At 36.4% G+C, this 19987-nt stretch overlaps 2 long non-coding RNA genes across 7 annotated transcripts in view; one reads left to right on the top strand and one right to left on the bottom strand.

The window, feature by feature from the left end:
• Positions 1-19987, top strand: part of LOC110399535 — a 67604-nt gene that overhangs the window by 1286 nt on the left and 46331 nt on the right. For 3 of the 5 annotated variants that reach the window (XR_002439263.1, XR_002439265.1, XR_002439264.1), the window contains exons 2-3: positions 3202-3290; positions 5721-5853. This is a non-coding gene — a long non-coding RNA (uncharacterized LOC110399535). Of the gene's footprint in view, positions 1-3201; positions 3291-5720; positions 6603-19987 lie in introns of those variants that run through there. The other 2 variants (XR_002439266.1, XR_002439262.1) reach the window with 1 other exon arrangement.
• On the bottom strand, positions 6736-15799 carry LOC110399534. 2 transcript variants are annotated; one of them, XR_002439260.1, is made up of 2 exons: positions 15276-15799; positions 6736-13699 (listed from the first exon to the last, which is right to left on the bottom strand). It is a non-coding gene; the product is annotated as an uncharacterized LOC110399534 (long non-coding RNA). The 2 variants fall into 2 exon arrangements; XR_002439261.1 differs by having other exon boundaries at positions 6736-13583.

Below are 19987 nucleotides of genomic sequence, written 5' to 3'. Positions count from 1 at the left end.
CACAAATGAAGTACTGAAATCTTAGAATCATAGAATCCTTAGAGTCGGAATGAGCCTTTAAAGGCCATCTAGTCCAAATTCCCTGCAATGAACAGGGACATGCACAGCTAGACCTGGTTGCCCAGGGCCTGATCCAGCCTCGCCTTGAAAGTGTCCAGGGACAGGGCACCAACCACACCTCTAGGCAGCCTGTTCCAGTGCCTCACCAAACTCATTTTAAAAAGCTTTTTCCTTATATCCAACCTAAACTTGAAGCCATTTCCCCTTGTTCTATCACCACAGACCCTGCTAGAGTCTGTCCCCTTCTTTTCCATAGCTCCCCACTAGGTATTGAAAGGCCGCTAAAATGGTCACCTGCGGTTGTTTTTATAATTTAAAAAAGCTGAATTACAAAATATTCACTACTTTTTCTACAGGAGATTCTGATTTCTCACAGGTTCTTCGATGAGAAAAAAAACATTGAAAGAGTTCCTCCTTCACTTTCAGTGACCCAGAAAGAGTTGCATTCAAAGCGTTGGTGACTGCTAAAGCTACAGTTGGTTACTTACAAGAATTTGCAACTTACTCTGTTTTGGTTTTGTTATTGTTGTTGCTGCTGCTGTTGAAACAATGTGTACAGAATCCTTTTATGTGGGAAAACAAGAAGGGAACGCAGCCTTGTAACTAACACTGATACTTCCCCAAGGCTGATTGTATCCTAAACTTGCTTCAGTGCTGAATTCTTCTCAAAGCTGTTTTCTGTTCCTCCTCTAACAAATATTCAAGTCATCCGATTTATTTCCTTTTGATTAACTGATCTGACTTCCTTTCTCACTTGAATTCCTGCTCTGGGGACCTGCCAGTAGTGACTAATATGAATGAAACAAGTCATCCCTCTGAAATTCCTATGGAACATCCAACTAGTCCAACACAGTACTCGTAGGTTTAACAATTTTGATGCTATTATTAAAAACTACTTGAAGGAAGACCTACTCCAATTAAGTGTAACATCAAGTGTAATTCTAGTGTTTCAAATGCAGCAGGAACCTCATACTCCTGTTGTCTCAAGGTAATGCATCTGACCACATAAGAAATCAACTTTTACTGGGGAACCTCAACTAGGAAGTTTGAGACACAAAGTAGTGTTTGTAAATATTCAACATCAGAAGATAAATGTAGGAACAGAGATTTTTTTTCGCGCCTTTTGTAGCAGCACTGAAAGGGAATGTTTTGCTAGTTTCTGGGTAAAAAAAATATTGATTGTGATCTACTAAACTGGGTATTCCTTGGGTTCTTTTTTAAAACACTCTCGTAATTAGTAACTTTAACATCAGTGATCAAATTTGTCAAATATTAGAACAGCTGATGCCTATGTATGTTCTAGTGCCCCAGGGCAGGTTCTCAGGTTGGAATTCTCTCCTTAAAACTGGCTGGAGCTCAGATCATTGGACTTCAGGATGTAGTGGAAGCCTAAACTATTTTCTCAGCTGCATGCTTGAAGCCATGATTAGCTAATCACAAGTAATCATATACATGCTTATTTCCACAAAATATATGCAAATGGTTTCCTAATACAGAAATAGAATCTGCTACAACATAAATTATGCACTATTAGCTGTTTCTTGTTTTTAGCAAGAAATGAGGACATCAGGACCTTTTCCTTAAGCGTGGAAATACGCTGCATTTTATCCTTTAGAGACAGTGTTTTGGAAATATGTCAAAATGATCAAGAACTGAATTCTTGTTTAATCATAGTAGGAAGGCCTTATTGTATTAGCAGATTACAGTCATTGTGTTAGTATACTATCTACCTTGTATTCATTTTTGCTAACATAATGAGAATTTTTTCCAGCATGATTATATTTTAATACAATAAAATATTATTGGAAAGGAAAATTAATATGATTTTAAAGTGAGATGTAAAGACAATAAAATAACCTCTGTTTTTTTCCTAAACTTTTAATTCATTGCTAACTTAAAAATACTTTTTATTAATCCTTTAAAATAATTATATTCAAATGAGCATTTAAAGTCAGTTAAAAGGATTACAGAGTTACTTTTTTTCCCACATACTGTGCCATATAAGAACCAAATTAATTCTTGCTAAACAAACATTACAAGAACCATCATAGAGAGAATTAATGGAAATCTCCAAAGAACATTATCTAAGACAGTACTTTAAAGTATATTAGTAAATATTCTACAGTATATATTCTAAGTAGTAATGATGTTTTGTAACATGAGCTCTCTTTACCTCCTTGAAAGTAAGACAGTAATCCAAGCAGGCCCTTGCCTGAGCCCTGATCAAAAGCCCCATTAATGTCAGTGGAAGGATCTCCATTGGCTTCGTTTAGTTTTGGATGAGGCCAGGTATTTCTAAATTTCAGATATTTCTGAATTTGCTTGTTTGAGAGAAGCGTATTACCAGATAATGGAGGACCAGCTACATGCTATCTTGAGTATAGGATGCTTTCCTATGTGACCTGCAGTCATATAGTTCACTACAATGAAGATATCACCCTTGCTGTAGGGTCGTCTATCCATTACCCAGATGTATCAGTACAAGTTTTGTTGTAATGGATGCAAACTCCGTAAACCATACTGGGGTCCTAGAGAAATTTGCTCTGCTCCAGCAAAGGAAGAGAAAGATCCTTCTGCCATAGCACTAAATGAAATGTTTACAACCCAAGAAAAGTCAGAAAGCAGTTTTCCTAACATTTTGCAGAGTTTTTCTTTGTGTATTAGTTTAGATGGCATTGAGAAGCTCAATAGTGAGAATTACAATGAGGAGTTCCTTTGTGTGACCTGGAGATATGGCATTGGAACGAGCCAATTCACCTTTTCTTATTTCGGTTGGTGAAGCAAACAACACTACTTTAACTACTTTTCAAGGCTACTGATTACAAATTAATTAGTTTACCATTTTACTTCAATAAAGGTCTAAATAATTAGAAATCTTCTTGAGAATCTTTATTGTTTTAGTGTTATTTTGTATGGATTTTACATGGAGGGGTTAGTATTGCTACTGTGTACAGTATTTGAAATGTGCTATTGTTTCCTTTATATAAACAGCATCTGACTTTTCAGGCTACTGAAATGAATCTATTTAGGCTCTATGTGTACCAATGCCCTCTACTGGTTTGAAACACAATTACTCAGCAGAGGGTATTGCTATTTTCCTTTACTGGGGAAACTGTCATATTGAGATTGTTTTCTTTTCAGAGTAGCAGAATTGCAGCTGTGTATCCAGACTCTCTGAAGGTCAGGTAGCTGTACCGTGGGTGAGCTGGCAGCTGAGACATGCTACACAGGTAAGCTTTTTGTTGCCATCTGCATGCTTTTTTCTTTTTCCATGGGATTTTGTATACTTACCTTGAATGACAGGCTTCTAGGTTGCTGTCTTGTGAGGGAAAACACTTCCTTGAAACTTGTTGAGTACCAGGCTGCCAGTGTAGATGCTCCATCAGCATGGCAGCCACCTCTCTAAGGAGCATCTTTGCTATTCGGGCTGGTTCAGGGCCTACCTGGGAAGGCAGTGGGCAGTGTGTTGCCAGAATATGGCACAAATAACCCTTGAGGCACAGGAGCCGCTGAGCTAATGAAGTGCGTTAAGGGAAAAGTCTTAACTATCAAGGGGTGGATCCACTCCCCCGTGCCACAAACCAGAGGTCACACGCCTGAGGAATGTGTATCCAAAGATAATGCTACCTTCAGAGAACTCTACTTACAGGTAAGTAACTCTTCTTTAAAGGAGGTATCTTTGTGTGGCAGACTGTTTATGGGAGCAATTTGAATTGAACTTTAAATGAAAAAGGCATATCTCTGTAAGTGGTAATAATTTTAGTCATCTCGCTGTGGCTAGGGGTTGTGGAATTCATTAGCACAGATTAACATATAAAGTGGGTGAGATATCTAATAGCAAACGTAGAGGTTTAGGGACCTTAATTCATCACTGAATGAACAGCGTGTACAGTATTAGGGACTATGAAATTTTTAATTTACACAAAGTGTCCAAGAATATAGGGAATAAATTTAAACCCAAAACAGATAATGGAGCTGTGCCCTGCCTAGCTGGCAAGTTGAATTGTTTTTACACTGAGTGAAGAAAGCTAATTATCCCAAGCACAAGGAGACTGCTAAAAATAATAAGATTATAAAGAATAATTTGCTGATATAATTACAACAAAATTGGGTACACACAATCGTCAGATACATGTATTGCTTGACCTGGGCGAGAAAGTGAAATAAATCCTTCCTCTATAGCCTTCGTAAATTTGTTTTTATCATCTCCAAGTGGTGTTTGCACAGGCAGCACAATTTGCATGTGTAATGTGGCTGTACAAATTGACAACAAGTAAATTATTCAAGGAAATAGGCTGGTCGTGGGTCTGAACTATCTCGCAAAGCCTATTCATTTTGAAGAATCACTGAGACGTGAAGCTCATACATCAACCATTTTCTGACAATCCTCAGACTTATTGTCTCCTAAAATGTCATTATGGCTATTATTTATGAAGCTAATTCATTTATTAATATATATTTAACTCTGACTTGTCATGCACCTTAGCAGGCATTCTGTGCACTGCATATTTTTGAATAGATGAAAGAGTTTTGCATGCTTTAATGATTACTGTAAGCTGCTATAGATTTATAGAATGCAGCTTTATTATCTACTTGCATTAATACCTTTTTGTAACTTTTTTTTCCTTAAGGCCATCAAATATAAATGGCAAATGACATATCCAAGAGATTGTATAAAAAGAGATTTTCTTATAGTTTGTTGAATTTTAGAACAAAATGAGGTAGCTAACTGTTAAGTCCTAATTCCTTTTTAAGAGTATGTAACAATTGTGTTCAATTTTTGTGTATTTTGCTAAAAATAAAGAATGAAATACATGAAGGCAGATGTTTTTTGTACTTTTGTGGACAAGTGGCCACCTTTTGATTATACCAACAGGGGGAGTACCATTCAGTGGTGGGGGAAACGTAGCAGATAGAAAATAGATGTGTCCTTCTACGGTATATGTAGAATATAGATGATTTCACTCATATGGAACAGTCCTTAGGAAATGAACAGCACAGAGTATGGGTAATGAGGTTGCCTATGGGTCATGGATTTTTTCATCTTGATTCAGTTATCTTTAAGGCATATTAAAAGACACAGGGATCACAGCAACTCTCCTCTGACATTTGCAGAGTGTCAGAAAATTAAAAATTGCAGTCTGCTCTGACAAACATATTTGGGGTAGGCCTAAATTTTATTACACACACAGAATTCAGAATAAGCTTGTAATTATAATAACAGGTTGACTAATTTAAATACATAGTTATTAGGACTGTATGGTCAACTTGAGTATTTACAAGTGCCTGTGATCACAATTTGAGATGATTGGCCAGTAGCCTAAGAACTTATTTAGAAGTTATGAACTCCTGCTTGTGTTATTGATACCACCCACAGATTTGACTGGTCATATAGTCTTGACTCCTCAGCCTCTCCTTCTATAGAATGGGGATAAAAAGTTTGACATGCCTCCCAGTAGTATATAGGAATAATCCACTGGGGTAAACAAACTTTCTGCTCAGAGCTCGTCTTTAGTATTAAAATTAGGAATTGCGTTATTTTTCAACTACTCTCAGGACGTGCTAGATAGTACCATAGTAATAAGAGCACACGGTGGAACAGGCATTCTACGAATAAGGAGGTATTTCATACTGTGTCTCTACTTTAAAATCTCACACAGCTACGCTCTTCATGGTTGCCTAGAAAACTATTTACTTCAAGCTGAAGGAGAACACAAGGAAGTCCTCGATGCTCTTTTACAAAAACAAGAAGCACCTTAGGTCGCATGGAGGTCTTTTGCTGCTAACATACTGGTAAATACTATACATAATCATATTGGAAATCTTGGTATTTTGAATTCTTTGATTTCTTTAGAATGGTTTTAACAACATAAAAGGAGCAGACTCAAGTGACAGAAATAAAGACATGGTGAGAAACCAGTTCAATCCAAACAAGAGCAGAGAAACTAGACATGTGGTTTGGAGTATGTATGGTGAAAAACTAAGCCCTTTTTGCCTTTTTTTGTGTCTAAAATCGGGAAGAATAATAATATCCTGTGCTTTGGAAATAGAAGCTTATATTTTCAGAAGTATGCCATCACTTTTGGTCCTCACAATTTCTGTTGCCTGCCTTGAGACATCTCAGAAGGCAAACTGAGATGTCCAGAATTCATATTTTTTTTTTAAACTGAACCTAGTAAGGTGATGTCAGTTTGCTCTATACTTCCCCAGAATATTTTAAAATTAAAATACATTGGTGAGCATGTGCAACTTAAACATCTTTTGCCACTTAGAAATTTTAGGGTATAAATATTGCTTGATGTTTCACATTTCTGAAGACAAATGGTCTTCGCAGTCAGACTATCAGTCATTCAGTAATCAGTGCCTTCATAACTTTTACATAAGCTTTCCAGTTTCCACCGAGAGAGGTGGATATATGAACTCCCTGCAGGTTTGCTGAATACAGCCGTTTAAACATAGAAATGAACACTACCACTGAATTAATGGTTGAAGACTGATTTCTAACTGTAAACTTACATGAAATGTGCTAATGATGCTATTTAGGTAATCACTAAATTACATGTTAGAAGAGAAAATTAATTGAGGGTTTCCCAGTTACATCTGAATATGTTAGAGACTTTCCAGCTATGGTTTTCACAATTAAAGCAGAATTTGAAGAAAAGATTGACAGGATTGTTTAAAAGGAGCTTTTATTTTTCCTTTCCCAACAAGAGATTACAGACTTCTGCAAAGATACTCTATGGAATATCAAACTGTAGTTCATGTCATTGCTGCATACAGTAGTGAAACTACATTTTTATTTTATGAAGATCAAAATTATACCAACTATGTAAGATATTCATTCATCTTTATTCAGTAACCTGTAAAATTCAGAGTGTAGAGGGTGCAAATCTGCTTGATGATTCTGGACAAAATTTTTCAGCTGTGATATTCTGAGTGGCTCAGCTGTTCAGCTGCAGTATGATGTGCTAGGAAAGTGCCCCATCAGACTGCCTGTGCAGCTCTTGCTGCTGCTCCTGATGACACTAATCCATATTCCACTTCTAAGTTGGCTGCTTCTCAGGGAAATGCTGCTGCTTCAACATCTTTTACTGCTGATCCAGCTTTACATTTTTGGAGCAACTCAGGAATTCTCTCTCCCCCCTTTATAACTAGGGAAAGTAAACACAATTTATTGTTTCATAAAACAAAACTCTAGAACCATAGCATCATTATGAATTCCTGCTGTAATGCCTTGTGCTGCGTTTAAGATGTCTTAGTGTATATTATAATAGTCTCTGTTGTATCAGGCCATACGGGTAGCCTGAGTGACCAGCTTGAGAGTCTTCCAATATGGTGGGACTCCATAGCTATGTCTGTCAACTCATTTTACCTTAGGCCATATGTCAGGAATACGCCAGGTGAAACTCAGAGGATTGCCTATAGCTAGGTGCCTGCTGATCCCTTAAAAGCTAAAAGCAGTAAGAGCATAGTGTGATGCTATAGTTGCTGCAGCTAGGCTACCTACCCTTATTTCTTTGCAATTATCTATATCAAATGAGTATTTGAGAGAATGTTTGAACTCTTAAGAACACCACGCATAGTTATCGTGTAGTTCCTTTCATTCTGATACCTAATAAAGCATTACCATGCATTATGCAGTTGAGGGACACTAAATATTCAAGATACCATGGGAATGCCATAATAAGAGCTGGACTGTAAACCTAGTGTTCAATCTTGATCAAATTCCAAGTTAGGCAATTTTGTTTGCACTTAGACTTACAACCAATTCCTCACTTTTTTTTAAACATTTGCACCATATTGGCAAGTACAGACAGTTTCAGAAATAATGGTTGCAATGGAAGTTGACATGCCATGTTTTCAATTAAATTTGCAAATAACACTGAAATTCTTTGGAACAGGTAAGGAAACTGGTGCGTGTATTGGGGGGATGGACGAGGCTACTGAATATTGTTAACTACATGCATTTTTTTTAAAATAGCCTAAGGGATCTTTTATTAGAAATAAACACTTCACGAGAAAACATTAGTTTAATAAAACAGGAATTAATGGTTGCAAATCAAGAAGCCTTTTGGAAAAGATTTTCTCTTGTTTCTACACAGAATGTGTCAGGCAGATCATCATAACTTATCATATTTTAGCATAGTTTGATTGTATCTCCTTATTTTTCCAACAGTTATTTTTTCAAAAGCTTTGGTTTAGGAATGTTGCTAGAAAAATTAGATGTGCTACAATACACAGAATCATGTTTCCTTCTCATTAAAAGAGGTCTTGCCTCTTTGCAGTTTACACTGAGTCATTTTTCAGAAGAATATGGTTCAAGAGTTGGAGACAATCATATTTTCCCTTATCTCCTAACAGTGAATATAGTTGAAGAGCTCAGTACACTTTCTTCATTTTTTTTCTTTAAAGCTGTGCAACATGGGTCTGTTTCTTTTTTGCTGAGGAAATGAATGTTTTGATAAGGGCCTAGTTGAATCAATGCTGAGCACTCTAAATTCTAAATTTAGCGTTCCCACTGTAAATTCTTACTATATCTAGTTACATATGTTTCAAAGTGTACAAAAGCTCTAATCACATATTTTCTTTATATTGAACACTAGGTGCACCACAGCTTTACATCTGATGTGGATTTCTCAGTGTTTGTTTTTAAGATTTGCGCCTTCCTTGCTGCCCGCTGTTTCATTATGGATAGATACAGCAGGGTTGATTCTTCCAACCTGATTGTTTTGTTGTATGAATGAAAAACAGTCTGGTTTGCATCAGGCCCTTGATGAACTTGAGAAAACTGAAGCTGGCTGGCCTGTCCATTTAGGGTCCCAAATTGAATCCAATGCTGTCAGTCAAGAAGACTAAAGAATTGATACCTCTTTTGAGTTGCAGTCAGAACCTAACAAGTATTGTTTTCTAAGAGTGCAAAGGCTTTTTCAACTGGCTTCTGCATTCTGCACATGGTTGGATCTAGCAGGAAGATCTATGCAGCTGTGCTTAGTTGGCAGACAGGTGCATAGTTTTTGCATTTTGAGTTAACCATCAGCAATGGGAAAAAAGGACTCAAGTACAACACTAAACTTGCTGTTCACACTTTTTCTGCACATCCAATGTCAAATTCTGTTTCACACTGGAAGGCTTGATTTGCACTCCTACACTCATTTCATGCACTCAACTTCTTACAAGTAAAGACTTCTGAAAATATTGTGTTTATCAGGATATAGAGTAATACACTGTATCTTTTGGAAATAACTGAAAATTGAGTAAACGGGTCATGAAGCAAGAAGAGCAGGATGAAAATAGCGCTGAGACAGTGAGCACCTATGTAACTATGTTACAATAAGTAATGTTGTGTTTCTCTATAAACGTTAAGCAATCCATCTATAACCAAATATCAAAATTCATGTGAAGTTTTCCAGGGTTTTACAAAGAATTTTACTTTTTTTTTAATTATCTTTAAATTCTTCATACTTTTCTAGTTCCGAACTGATGAGGAAAGCAAGGCAAAAGAACAAATTGACAGGGCACAGACTTTTCCACTTTCTAACATAACAAAATGAGATGCGATAAGAAGAAAATCTAGGTATAGAGCAGCCCTCTGAGCAAGTTTGCAGATAAAACTGCATCTCTGTAGTGCTTTGCAAGACCTATAATTCTCCATTTAAGGTAGTGTCATAGTGCACTATTTTGGTTGTGCCTTAAAAAGACAATTCAAAAGGCAAAGTAATTTTGTAAAATAAATGGAATGTCTAAAGATTAATTATAAAAATCTCCTGCAAACTTCAGTTCCCAAGAAGGGTTTGTCTAATAACATAGTAATTCATATGGTTTGCAGAATTGTAGCTGAGATTCATCCCACAATGAACATTAATTGTTGATCAGTTGTAGGAACTCCTCTTAGAACGGAGAAGGATCTGGTCTTCTGCAGCATTGGTATTCATATGGAAGCTTATTTGTCAGAACACTCTATAGCTTTCCAGTACTTTAAGTGGGAAAAATATAAACAGGAAAGAATGTTAGAGGAAAAACTAGTTACCAGTGCAAGAAATCCACACTTTGGAATAAAGGCAATTATCCATGTCTTCCTCACAACAGCAGTCACTCTTGGAAGTGATACACACTATATCTTATCTTCCTGAAAGTTACAAATATACTTTCTTGTGATATTGAAATATATATGCTGGGAGCAAGATGGATTAGGGAGAAATCATCTAACGGTCTTCTTTACTGAATAATCCACTCCCCTTTACCATACACTTGGTTTTGAGTAATTCACATACGAAACATTTGGAGATGGTTTCTAAACTCAGTTCTGCTCCATACATTATTATTGCAGGACTGTATATTGGGTCTACTAATCTCAATAATATGTATATAGTTACTTAAACTTCCAGAATCATGTTTCTAAGCATTTGAAGCATAGATCCCATAGGATTATCTAAATCTGACATTTATCTGGGTAAAAGCTAACACATAAAATGTCATAGCTAATCACGTGTTTTTTTTTATACTTTCACTTGGAAAAGAAAGAATACTGGAAGTGACACACTAACAAATAATATATAATCTGTACACGTGAGGTAATCTTTACTGCTTTGTTACTTTCTAAATATGCTACATGCACCACTCATAAATACAGTCATCTTCGTGGTTTAAATTCATGATATTTATTGTAAGTAATACAATAAGTAATTGATCCCTGAAATTTTTACTTGGGAAAAATCACCTGTTTAAAATTCCAAGGCAAGCTGTTATATTTTTAGTGATGTGATTTGGAAGTACAAATCTCCGACAAACCTCTTGTTAGAGACAGAATACGGAAAGTTAGCAGTTACTTTGCTATGCACAATATACTAAATAACATTTGCTTTTAATTTCTTTCATTTTATTACATTTAAGAACATTCACAATCATGAGATTACATGAGAAGTCAAACACTGCAATTCTTATTTTACATTCCTTCTCAAAATCTGAGGTCTAGGGGGAACTCCAGAGTTCATCTTGTTGATTTTCTCTGACCCATAGGAAGCTTTAGCTGTGTCACCTTTACCTGCTACACTGCTCTTAACGATCTTCAAAGTTTCATAGCAGTCAGATAACCTATTTCCCTACTTCACTGTTAATATTCAAAAGCTTTCCCTAACTACTTCACTAAAATCCTTTAAACTAACAGTTGAACCTATTCTCTCTTCTACCCAAACTTGAATCATAAACAATTTCTAGCTTTTGCCAAGACAAAATACAAGCAAGTGCATTAGTGAATGTTTGTGTTTCCTACTTACTGTAAAAGTCAGATTCCGACATGGAACACCCCACGGAAATTATTACTGAGAAAAAGCACAAAACCATTAAAATAGATTATAAATAATAAGGCCTATTTCCTCTGCTATGGCTGTGCAGGATATTTAAGGCTTTAAAATAATCAAATACAACATTGTTTCAGACATATTTCAGTACATATTCTAGTCAGATATTCTTTAAGTGTTGCAAGATTATCTAGCTTCCTAAATGAGTGTTAAAATAGCCCTTACCTTGCTTGCACCCAGAGAAGTCCAACTACATGTGCTATTAGTGTATAGTTATCATAAAAATAAATTAGCCAGTCTGCATTTTCAGGTTAATCTTCAATTTCATAATTGAATCAGTAATTACTATAAGTTAATATAATTAGGTGCTAGCACTTAATTGAGAATTATTTATTCAGGAATCCTCACTATTGTAACACTTCCTATGGCTCCAGATCATTTTGAGTAACATACTGCATCAAATAAGCTTAACCAAAAAATGGATGGACAGTACTCGGGATGCTACAGTTTAGGATTTTAGGGCTAACTTTAGTGATGAAAGTTCTCACTGAAACAAGAGCAGGAAGAGTTTTTTTTTTTTTTTAGTCCTTTGGATTCTGCTCATAGCTCAAGTGGTACCTGAATGATTTCCAAAGGACTGCACCAAATTATATTAGAAAGAATTCTAGTGTCTCCAGTGGCTGTTGACGTGGGTCCCAAGAGGAGGCTTTCTTTCTACATCTCTCTCAGAAGAATTGATTAAAAGCAGCAAATAGCAGTTCCTGATCAGTATCTGGTGATTGCATATGTGCTCCTCATATCAAAACATGGATTTATAATCCCATTGTTTCAAAAAGAGTTACCGTGTATAAGCATTTTGCTAAATTGCATAGGTGCTGTGGTTAATGTACTTGAGACTATCTTTAAATCGCACCACTGTCTTTCCAAAAGTCAGATTTCTTTAAATTAGTTTCTATACTAATTTACTTTAGTTGCACAAGTTAATTTCCAGGGCTTTGTCTCTGTTAGCTGTGCTTGAGTATGTAGGCTCACCTTTTCTGTGCTGGGCAGTTTGAATGAGTTGGATTTCTTCTACCCACAGGAGAAAGCATTGAGTTTGTATCAATACTTCTCTTCATCTGCTGTGTTAACTCAAGTGAGTGTTAGCTCACTTCAGAGTTAACTAAAGTGTAAGTCAAAGTGTAGGATGTGAGGTCATTTAGAAAGTTCGGATTTGAGAGGGAGCACAAGTAGAAAGCTAATACGACCATAACTACACAATGAAAAACACAACAATGATAGCAGAGCAACAAGATACCAGGCTTCAGGAAGTGAGGATTCACTTCAAATACAAAAGCCAGGGGCACAAAAATAAAGGAAAGAAGCCACTTACCTTCAGAAGGCCCCAGGGAAGCAGGGATATCCAGGGAGATCCTCTTACCTCCACTGCCAACCCTTAAATGAGGTCTGAGAGTGGGTGGAGCCAGGATCCACCCCTCCTGGTCACTCAGGTGGACTGCATGCACCTGGGCTCCCTGGCTTAACCCTGCAGTGATTGCCCACCAGGTGCTCAATCATTGGTTCAAGCCCTGACTTAGTATTTTCACTAAACCATATTTCAAGACAATATGTATGTTCCTTTTAGACTCAATATGCAAAGCTGAAAGGGAAACAGAATAATTGGAAAGGTCTTCTGACCTTTTGACTTTGATCAGGTCAGAAGAAGAAAGTATGACAAAGCATGTAAAGCAACTTATGTGATACATTCATATTTTTCATTACTGATTCAATGTAAATTCAACATCCAATCAAGGTGTATGACGTTGATCAGTCACAGTGGTTTCATTTGTTGATTTGGATGTGAAAACAGGCATTTTTCAAAGTGATGTGAGTGCTAACCTCTCTGACTCCCAGGAAAGTCAACATTAATTGTGCTGTTAGATCTTATTCCTGTTTTATAAAGTAACAGTGAAGTGCATTAAGTTCAACAGAACTTCAGAATTACTTTGATAAATCTGTCAGAGGAAAAAATATTAAAATCTGTGTACAGAACATTTGCTTCTTTTCTTGAAATATAAATTAATTATGACTATATAAAAACCTTTTACCATAGCTAATTAATCAGAATCTCCTCATAAACTATGTCGACAGCACTGTATGTCTAATTATCTTTTCACTTCAGAATTGTGCAGTTGAATAATGAAGAAAACATTACCTGATGAATTCTTTTATTTTATGATGATATCTCTAGAGACAGAAAAGACAGAGCAGCTTAAATGCCATCTTAAATTACATCTTGGCCTTGGCAAGCTTTCAGCTGGTTTTGATTTGCATGGAAACCATTTTCATAAGACTCATATTCTCTGAAAAACAGAACTTAAAGCTATAACTAGAATAAATTATCTATAGCTATTTAGGGCTCTATTAAATCTAGATGCTAGGTTCCCTTTTCACATGCAGAATGCAACAGAACAGCTTTTAATACGCTGTCAACCTGTTCTGTGAAAAGTCAACTGGGCAGGAAAGGTTTGATTTGGCTGGTTTTATTAGAATATCTTTCCCCTCCTTATACCATCATGAACCACTCAGCCTAATTTAAACCAGGTAAATTCACCAATCTGTCTTGCACGTCTACAGGAAGAGCTTTTATTTTTAAAAGTGATGAGATCTACCCATAACTATTGGCATGCAAGCTCAAGACAGTTATTCATACACTGCTGATAGGGAATTGATCTCTGTATGATATACCAATACAAGGAGCACATTCATGGATTATATGCATCCATGCCTTCTCTTTTGATTGCATCATCCTCACTGAAGCTAAGGAAGAATTTTGCCCAGGACACAATGGGAGGGCCAAACCAAGTAGCGTTAGACTATGCATCTCATTAATCAAGCTTTTAGGTTTGTCATGCTTTTATAATTTATAATATGTCCACCTGCAGCACCACTGTGGAATGTAAATACCATCACATAGCACAGAGATTTATAAGAATGCCTGCTAGTACAGTAAAATTATGATCTGATCTAATCTTATTAATTATTTAGTTTAGAGCTTAATTTGAACTAACGCCTGGCTTCAATGCTTGTTTACTGTTCTGCATACCAGCTAAAAGTAAGGGAGCTTCTTCAGCTGAGTACAGGTGAGAAAAGGAAAACAGCTATAAATGTCTTAGAAGCAAATACTTATACCATTTGAATGAAAGACTTCAAAAAAATTAAAAAGAGTTTTACTCTCTATTTAATCTCCTGTCCTTCCTGGAAACATTGATCTAGATCATACTTTAAAAATAGGAATGTTGAGTGTTACACTTCCATCTGCCAAGTCTCTACAAGTCATTGGGAAAATCTTCTATAATAGAAAGTGCTTTTTCCTTGAAGTACCTAGAGGGAAAATAGCCTTAAGTCAAGACTAATTCTAGCTCCGAAATACTGACACTGGCCACTATCTATGTGAAAAGACTAAAGAAATCTACGAGAATCACATAACTTGTACACATCCAAATAAACAATCTGAAAATATGTACCTTAAGTTCAGATATAGAGCATGTTAGAGAGTCAGCTATTCTGACCTCCATGGTTAATGAATTCCATAAGGAGAGAGCAAACACTAAAAATGCCCTGTAGCTCAATGTCTTCAGCCAAAAAGAACTAATCCAATTGACTGAGACCAAAGAAAACGACTGAGGATGTATGGTTCCAGAATGTCTCAGAGGTATTCAAAACCAAGTCAATTTAAGGACTTGTAAGTTAATAACTAGGACTTTACACATAATCCTGTACTTTACAGGTAGCCAGAGAAGGTTTTTTACAACCAGGGTAATGTGATTTTCATGCATAGTGTCAGTCAAAATTTCAGCAGCTGAGTTCCAGACTAACTGAAGTTTCTTCATCAGTGAAATAGCAAGACCTCAAAATGCCATTGTGAAAATGCCTTACCTGGTTCTAGAGTGGATACAGGCACGCAAACTTGTGCTAGCAAGAGCAGATACCATGCTTTTAATCTATGTTTCAAAATAACAGGAAATATAATACTTAATAACTAACAATTTTATACTAGAAAAATTTTTTTCTGTCATTTTATCATAAAATCTCACCAATAAAGTATATGGCAAAACAGTAGAGCTTTAAACTACATAAGTTGGGAGTCCATATTAGAACAAATGCATGACATTTATTAGTACACGTTTGTTAGCTGTAGTGGATATGTATTGACGGAAAGGGTGTGAAAAGATTTTCTGACAGAAAAAAACTGTCTGTGATAAAAGATTGTTTTTTCCTTTTTATGTTCAACAAAGTTTAACTGATATTTCCAGACATTGGATCCCTGTTTAGAATTGACAGAGCGAAGGACACTGTTTTCGTCTTCAGCGGTTGTTGAAATGATGAGCTGTTTGTACCTTAGCAGATGATAAATAGATACATAGACATTTAAGCACAGGGCCACCTGAGTTCATCTTTATACTTGCCTTGGCAGATGAAACTTGCTTTTCAATAGCTATCCTCAGATATATTGCTGAAAGTTAAGATATGAGAATCAATCATTAGGGATGAAAGCGCCGGGTATTTATAGGAGAAAGAGTTATTAAAAGAAGATCAGCCATGGTTTTACCAAGAATAAATCCTGTCAGACAGAATACGACTGATTTCTTTGAAGGAATGACAAAAGAAATAAATGATGGGAACGTGGTGGACATAATTTATGTAGACTTCAGTCAGGGGTGTAGCCAGCAATTTGAAGTTTGTACACATCCTGGCTGATCCCGTGCCCCCTGCCTGCAATATCCCCATAATCTCCCACAGCAGACAGGCCATTGCGTATGATCACTTATGCAGCAGGCACACATAGATGTAGATTTGTATCAGAGCAATGCTTTCAGAGCCTAGAAAAAAAAGCTGGCCCCGGGAAAAAACAGATTGTATTTTGCATGTGCTGCTTAAACTGACAGTTTTAGAAGACGTTTTTGGTAAGACAAAATCAGAAATACAGGTATCAGCATTATAATGGTGGAATAGCCTCAGTCAATTAGAAATGTATTTCTGTTGGAGGTTGAGTAATGTTTCCTTGAACATCTTTTCTCTGTTATTTGAAGACTGCAAACCAAATGTCAATCTTGGGAATGTATCTTTTTCTTTTTAGAACTGTCAGAACTCTCTCTCTTTTTTTCCCATCTCCATCACCAAGTCCATAGTAAGATTCCCTTTCCAAAGGCCTCCTCCTTTCTGACTACACCACTGTGCATCCAATGCAGAGGCTTTCAGTATTTTTTGCAAGTATTGCAAATCCAATTAGTCTGAAAATTTTTTGTCAACCTTTGTTCTACCTTCTCTGAAAAACAGTCTTAATTATACGAGACTTCAGCCACCATCCCTGTACTATTTCCTAAGGAAAGGCCATTTTTATATCACTTCCATTGATAGTAGATGAACAGTGGTTACTTGTAACCTTTTCTGACTGCACCTGCAAGAAGTCTATTCTTTCTTCAACTTATCTCATATAATCTATGATATATTACTGAGTGTTACTGCCTTCAGTAATAACAAGTCCCTGGCCCATATTAATTCCATTCTCCATTACATTTAATTAATTAGATGTCATTCTTCCACATTTACCTATATTCCAAAATTCTCTTTCTCTTACAACTCTTCCCAATTCCTCTGGCAAGCTTAGTCATTTAATTACTATTTCTTCTTTTTAATAATGTTGCAGCTAAGCTTGAATTAAATCTCTGGATTTGAAGAATCATGAACTTACAATTTGAGTTTAATTTCAAATCTGAACTCTGTGTGTGAGAAACCCTTCCGCACTGAGATATTGAGTCCTGAAACATTCCACCCGGTTTTTGTATAGCTCACCTTCATTTCTGAATGATGTTGTATTAGGCACATATTGTTTCTTCACAAAATTATCTGTACCTGAGTCAAAGAAGAGAATAGATTTTTTTGAAGCTGGATATAATTTTATAAAATCTGAGTTGCTTACTTTTCCTAGATTTTAACCAGTCATTTCATGCTACTAAGATCTGCCACCTGGGATACGATGGAATGTAAACCTGTACACTGGGCTGCTTTGGTAACACACAGCATTCAGAAGATCTAGTAATTTTGCCCTCTGGTACCCAAACACATGTGCTTTTGATGCAAAAGGAGTTCTACTCTTGCTTTTTTTAACTCATTTTGAATCTAACAAAAGAAGTACTTTACCTGTAACAACTTGGTCTGCCCTTTACCACTAGTTCTGCTTTTCTATCTAGAGCTTTAATTGCAAAAGCTTGAACAACTTATGTTTTTCCCAAAGAATTTTGAGGTATGAAAAATCAGAACAACATGGGGAAAACACTGTCATAATAATAATTGTTTTACTTTTTCAGACATCATATTTGTTTGTCTTTTTCCATTTGTACTAATGCTCACTGCTAGACAGCCAGGGAGATTTGTTCAAGTAAGCATGTAATCACGTCCTCTAAGAAGTGGTGAACCAGATTATCACAAGGCATGCAAATGTTTGACAGATTATTACTAGCTGCGTGCTTGCATACAAGAGTCAGACCAATCTGTTCTCTTTTCTGTGTTACGTAGGTTCAAATACTAACTGCATTGTTCTTTGTGTCTTATTATGTAGGCTACCCTGAATAGCAATGTAATGATATATGGTGGTGTCTCCACCTAAATTCAAGCATTGACATGTACTGAATGTTCACATTGAATAGCAGCAGCTGGGATTTTGTTGTGAGTTCATCTTTCTACCAGTTCTATCCTTCAGGGTGTCATTATCAAAGTAGAACATACTTCTCAACCTCAGACAGTGTGAGTCTTGTGAAAAAAAAAATCAAGCAGAAAGATATGTGAAATTCTTGTTGAATTAATGGGTCTCTTTGATTTTTGCCCAGGAGAATACAAAAATCAAAAATTTTTTAAGCCAAAAAAATCTGGCGTCTCCTGGGTAAAATGTGAGAGTTGAGGAGTATGACATAAGCATTAGTAGCCTTTGTGCCTCTTGATAGCTCTGCTGAATCTCCCAAGACTCTAGAAGTTGATTTGTCAGCTTAACATTAGCTTCAGCCTTAGCTGCAGCAGTAGCTGTTGTTTCACCTTTATCAGCATAAATGGTACAGCTACTGGAGGGACTGATGTGGTAAATCTTTTTGTGACACCATTTTGTTTTTGCCACTATCTCTAATTGGCTTGCTTGTGCACTCTGCATCCCAAGCTAGATAGACTGAAAGCTTCATCACACTTTAATTAGAAAAGAGCTATTTTAAAGTTACAGAGTTGACTAATTTTATTTGCCATGTCTCTAAGGGTCACATTTTTAAACTGGACCACTTAAAAATGTGATCGTTAATATTTTGCACAGGCTGAAATCACAAAATTGCATTATAAGCCATCATAATTTGACACATTGAAAGAAATTAATGTAAGCCTGCTGATACCAACAAAACAGTGTGGTTTTTGTAAAAAGTTAGAGATGCCAGTTAAGATTTACTCTTTAATTCTTCCACAAATGCCTACAGTTCCCTTATATCTGATCAGGTGTAGATGCCCAGCATTGAGTGGTTAGACATATACTCACTTGTTGGTATGATTCCTCCTCCCTTCTTTTTTTCTCTTCTTTTTTTTTCATTACATTGACTGAAATAAAAATATTGGTTTGTGATTTAAAGCCAGGCTATATCTTAACATTCTATAAAAGTGGCCACACAAGAATTGTGAAAATTTCTAGGGAATGCCAGGGTTCTGTCGTGACAAAAGTAAAGATGATGTCATTTGACTTTCTGGGCTCACATTTCCCTTCCTATGAGTCAGCATGTGGAAATGAAAGATCACGGAGATCAACAGAGGTGAACTGCACAATTTGATCCTTGCAATATTGCAATGTCCTTTCCCCATCTTGTGAGACTACAGGACAGTCACCTGTATCTCTCACCTGCAAATCACTTTCTGGATATGCTACGGTAAGAAACATCTCTTGCTGCAGAAGGATCCTGTTGTTCATAGACTTTCTCAAGTGTACAGTATCATAACTTACACATTCCCCAGAACAGTTTCTATACTTCTGTGAGAAGTCATTTTCGGTTCATTCAAACATATTGGAATTTTTAGTGCTCTGCATCCTGACTTAGGGGTCACTGATGCAGACCGTTCATTCTGTATTTAGTTTGTTTTTAATTCCAAATACAATGTATTTCCTTTATACATTCTAGTACCACTACAACTTCAGGGACAACTCTGGATCAGTATTCCAGGTAGATAGTAGGGCACAAAGAGCCACATCACCAGTGAAAAACCAAACTTACTCAGATATGTTAGATGCCATCTTTCCAAAATCATGGCCTTGCATTTTTCTCCCCTCAGGTACAATAGTAAATGTAACACTGAAACTCTATAATCCAGTTTTGAAAATGAAGCTTTCTGGCCATGTTACATCAGCCCACTGCTGATGTAAGATGGTGATAGTAGGAAGCCACTGCTGGCATGCTAAAAAATGTGAGTTCTGTGATCTACCTGCAACAAGGGAGGCAGCTCTTTATTAGTCCTTTCGTGTTTGTGTAGAGCTGCAACATTAAATTGCCCTTTGATTTTTAAAGCCTTCAATTTGTTTGTTTCTTTGGCACAAAGAAACTTCTTAAGCAACAGTTAACATAATCTCT

The sequence above is a fragment of the Numida meleagris genome, chromosome 5, assembly GCF_002078875.1.
Source record: "Numida meleagris isolate 19003 breed g44 Domestic line chromosome 5, NumMel1.0, whole genome shotgun sequence".
Taxonomy (NCBI): Eukaryota; Metazoa; Chordata; class Aves; order Galliformes; family Numididae; genus Numida; species Numida meleagris.
This window is presented reverse-complemented; position numbering and strand designations above follow the sequence as displayed.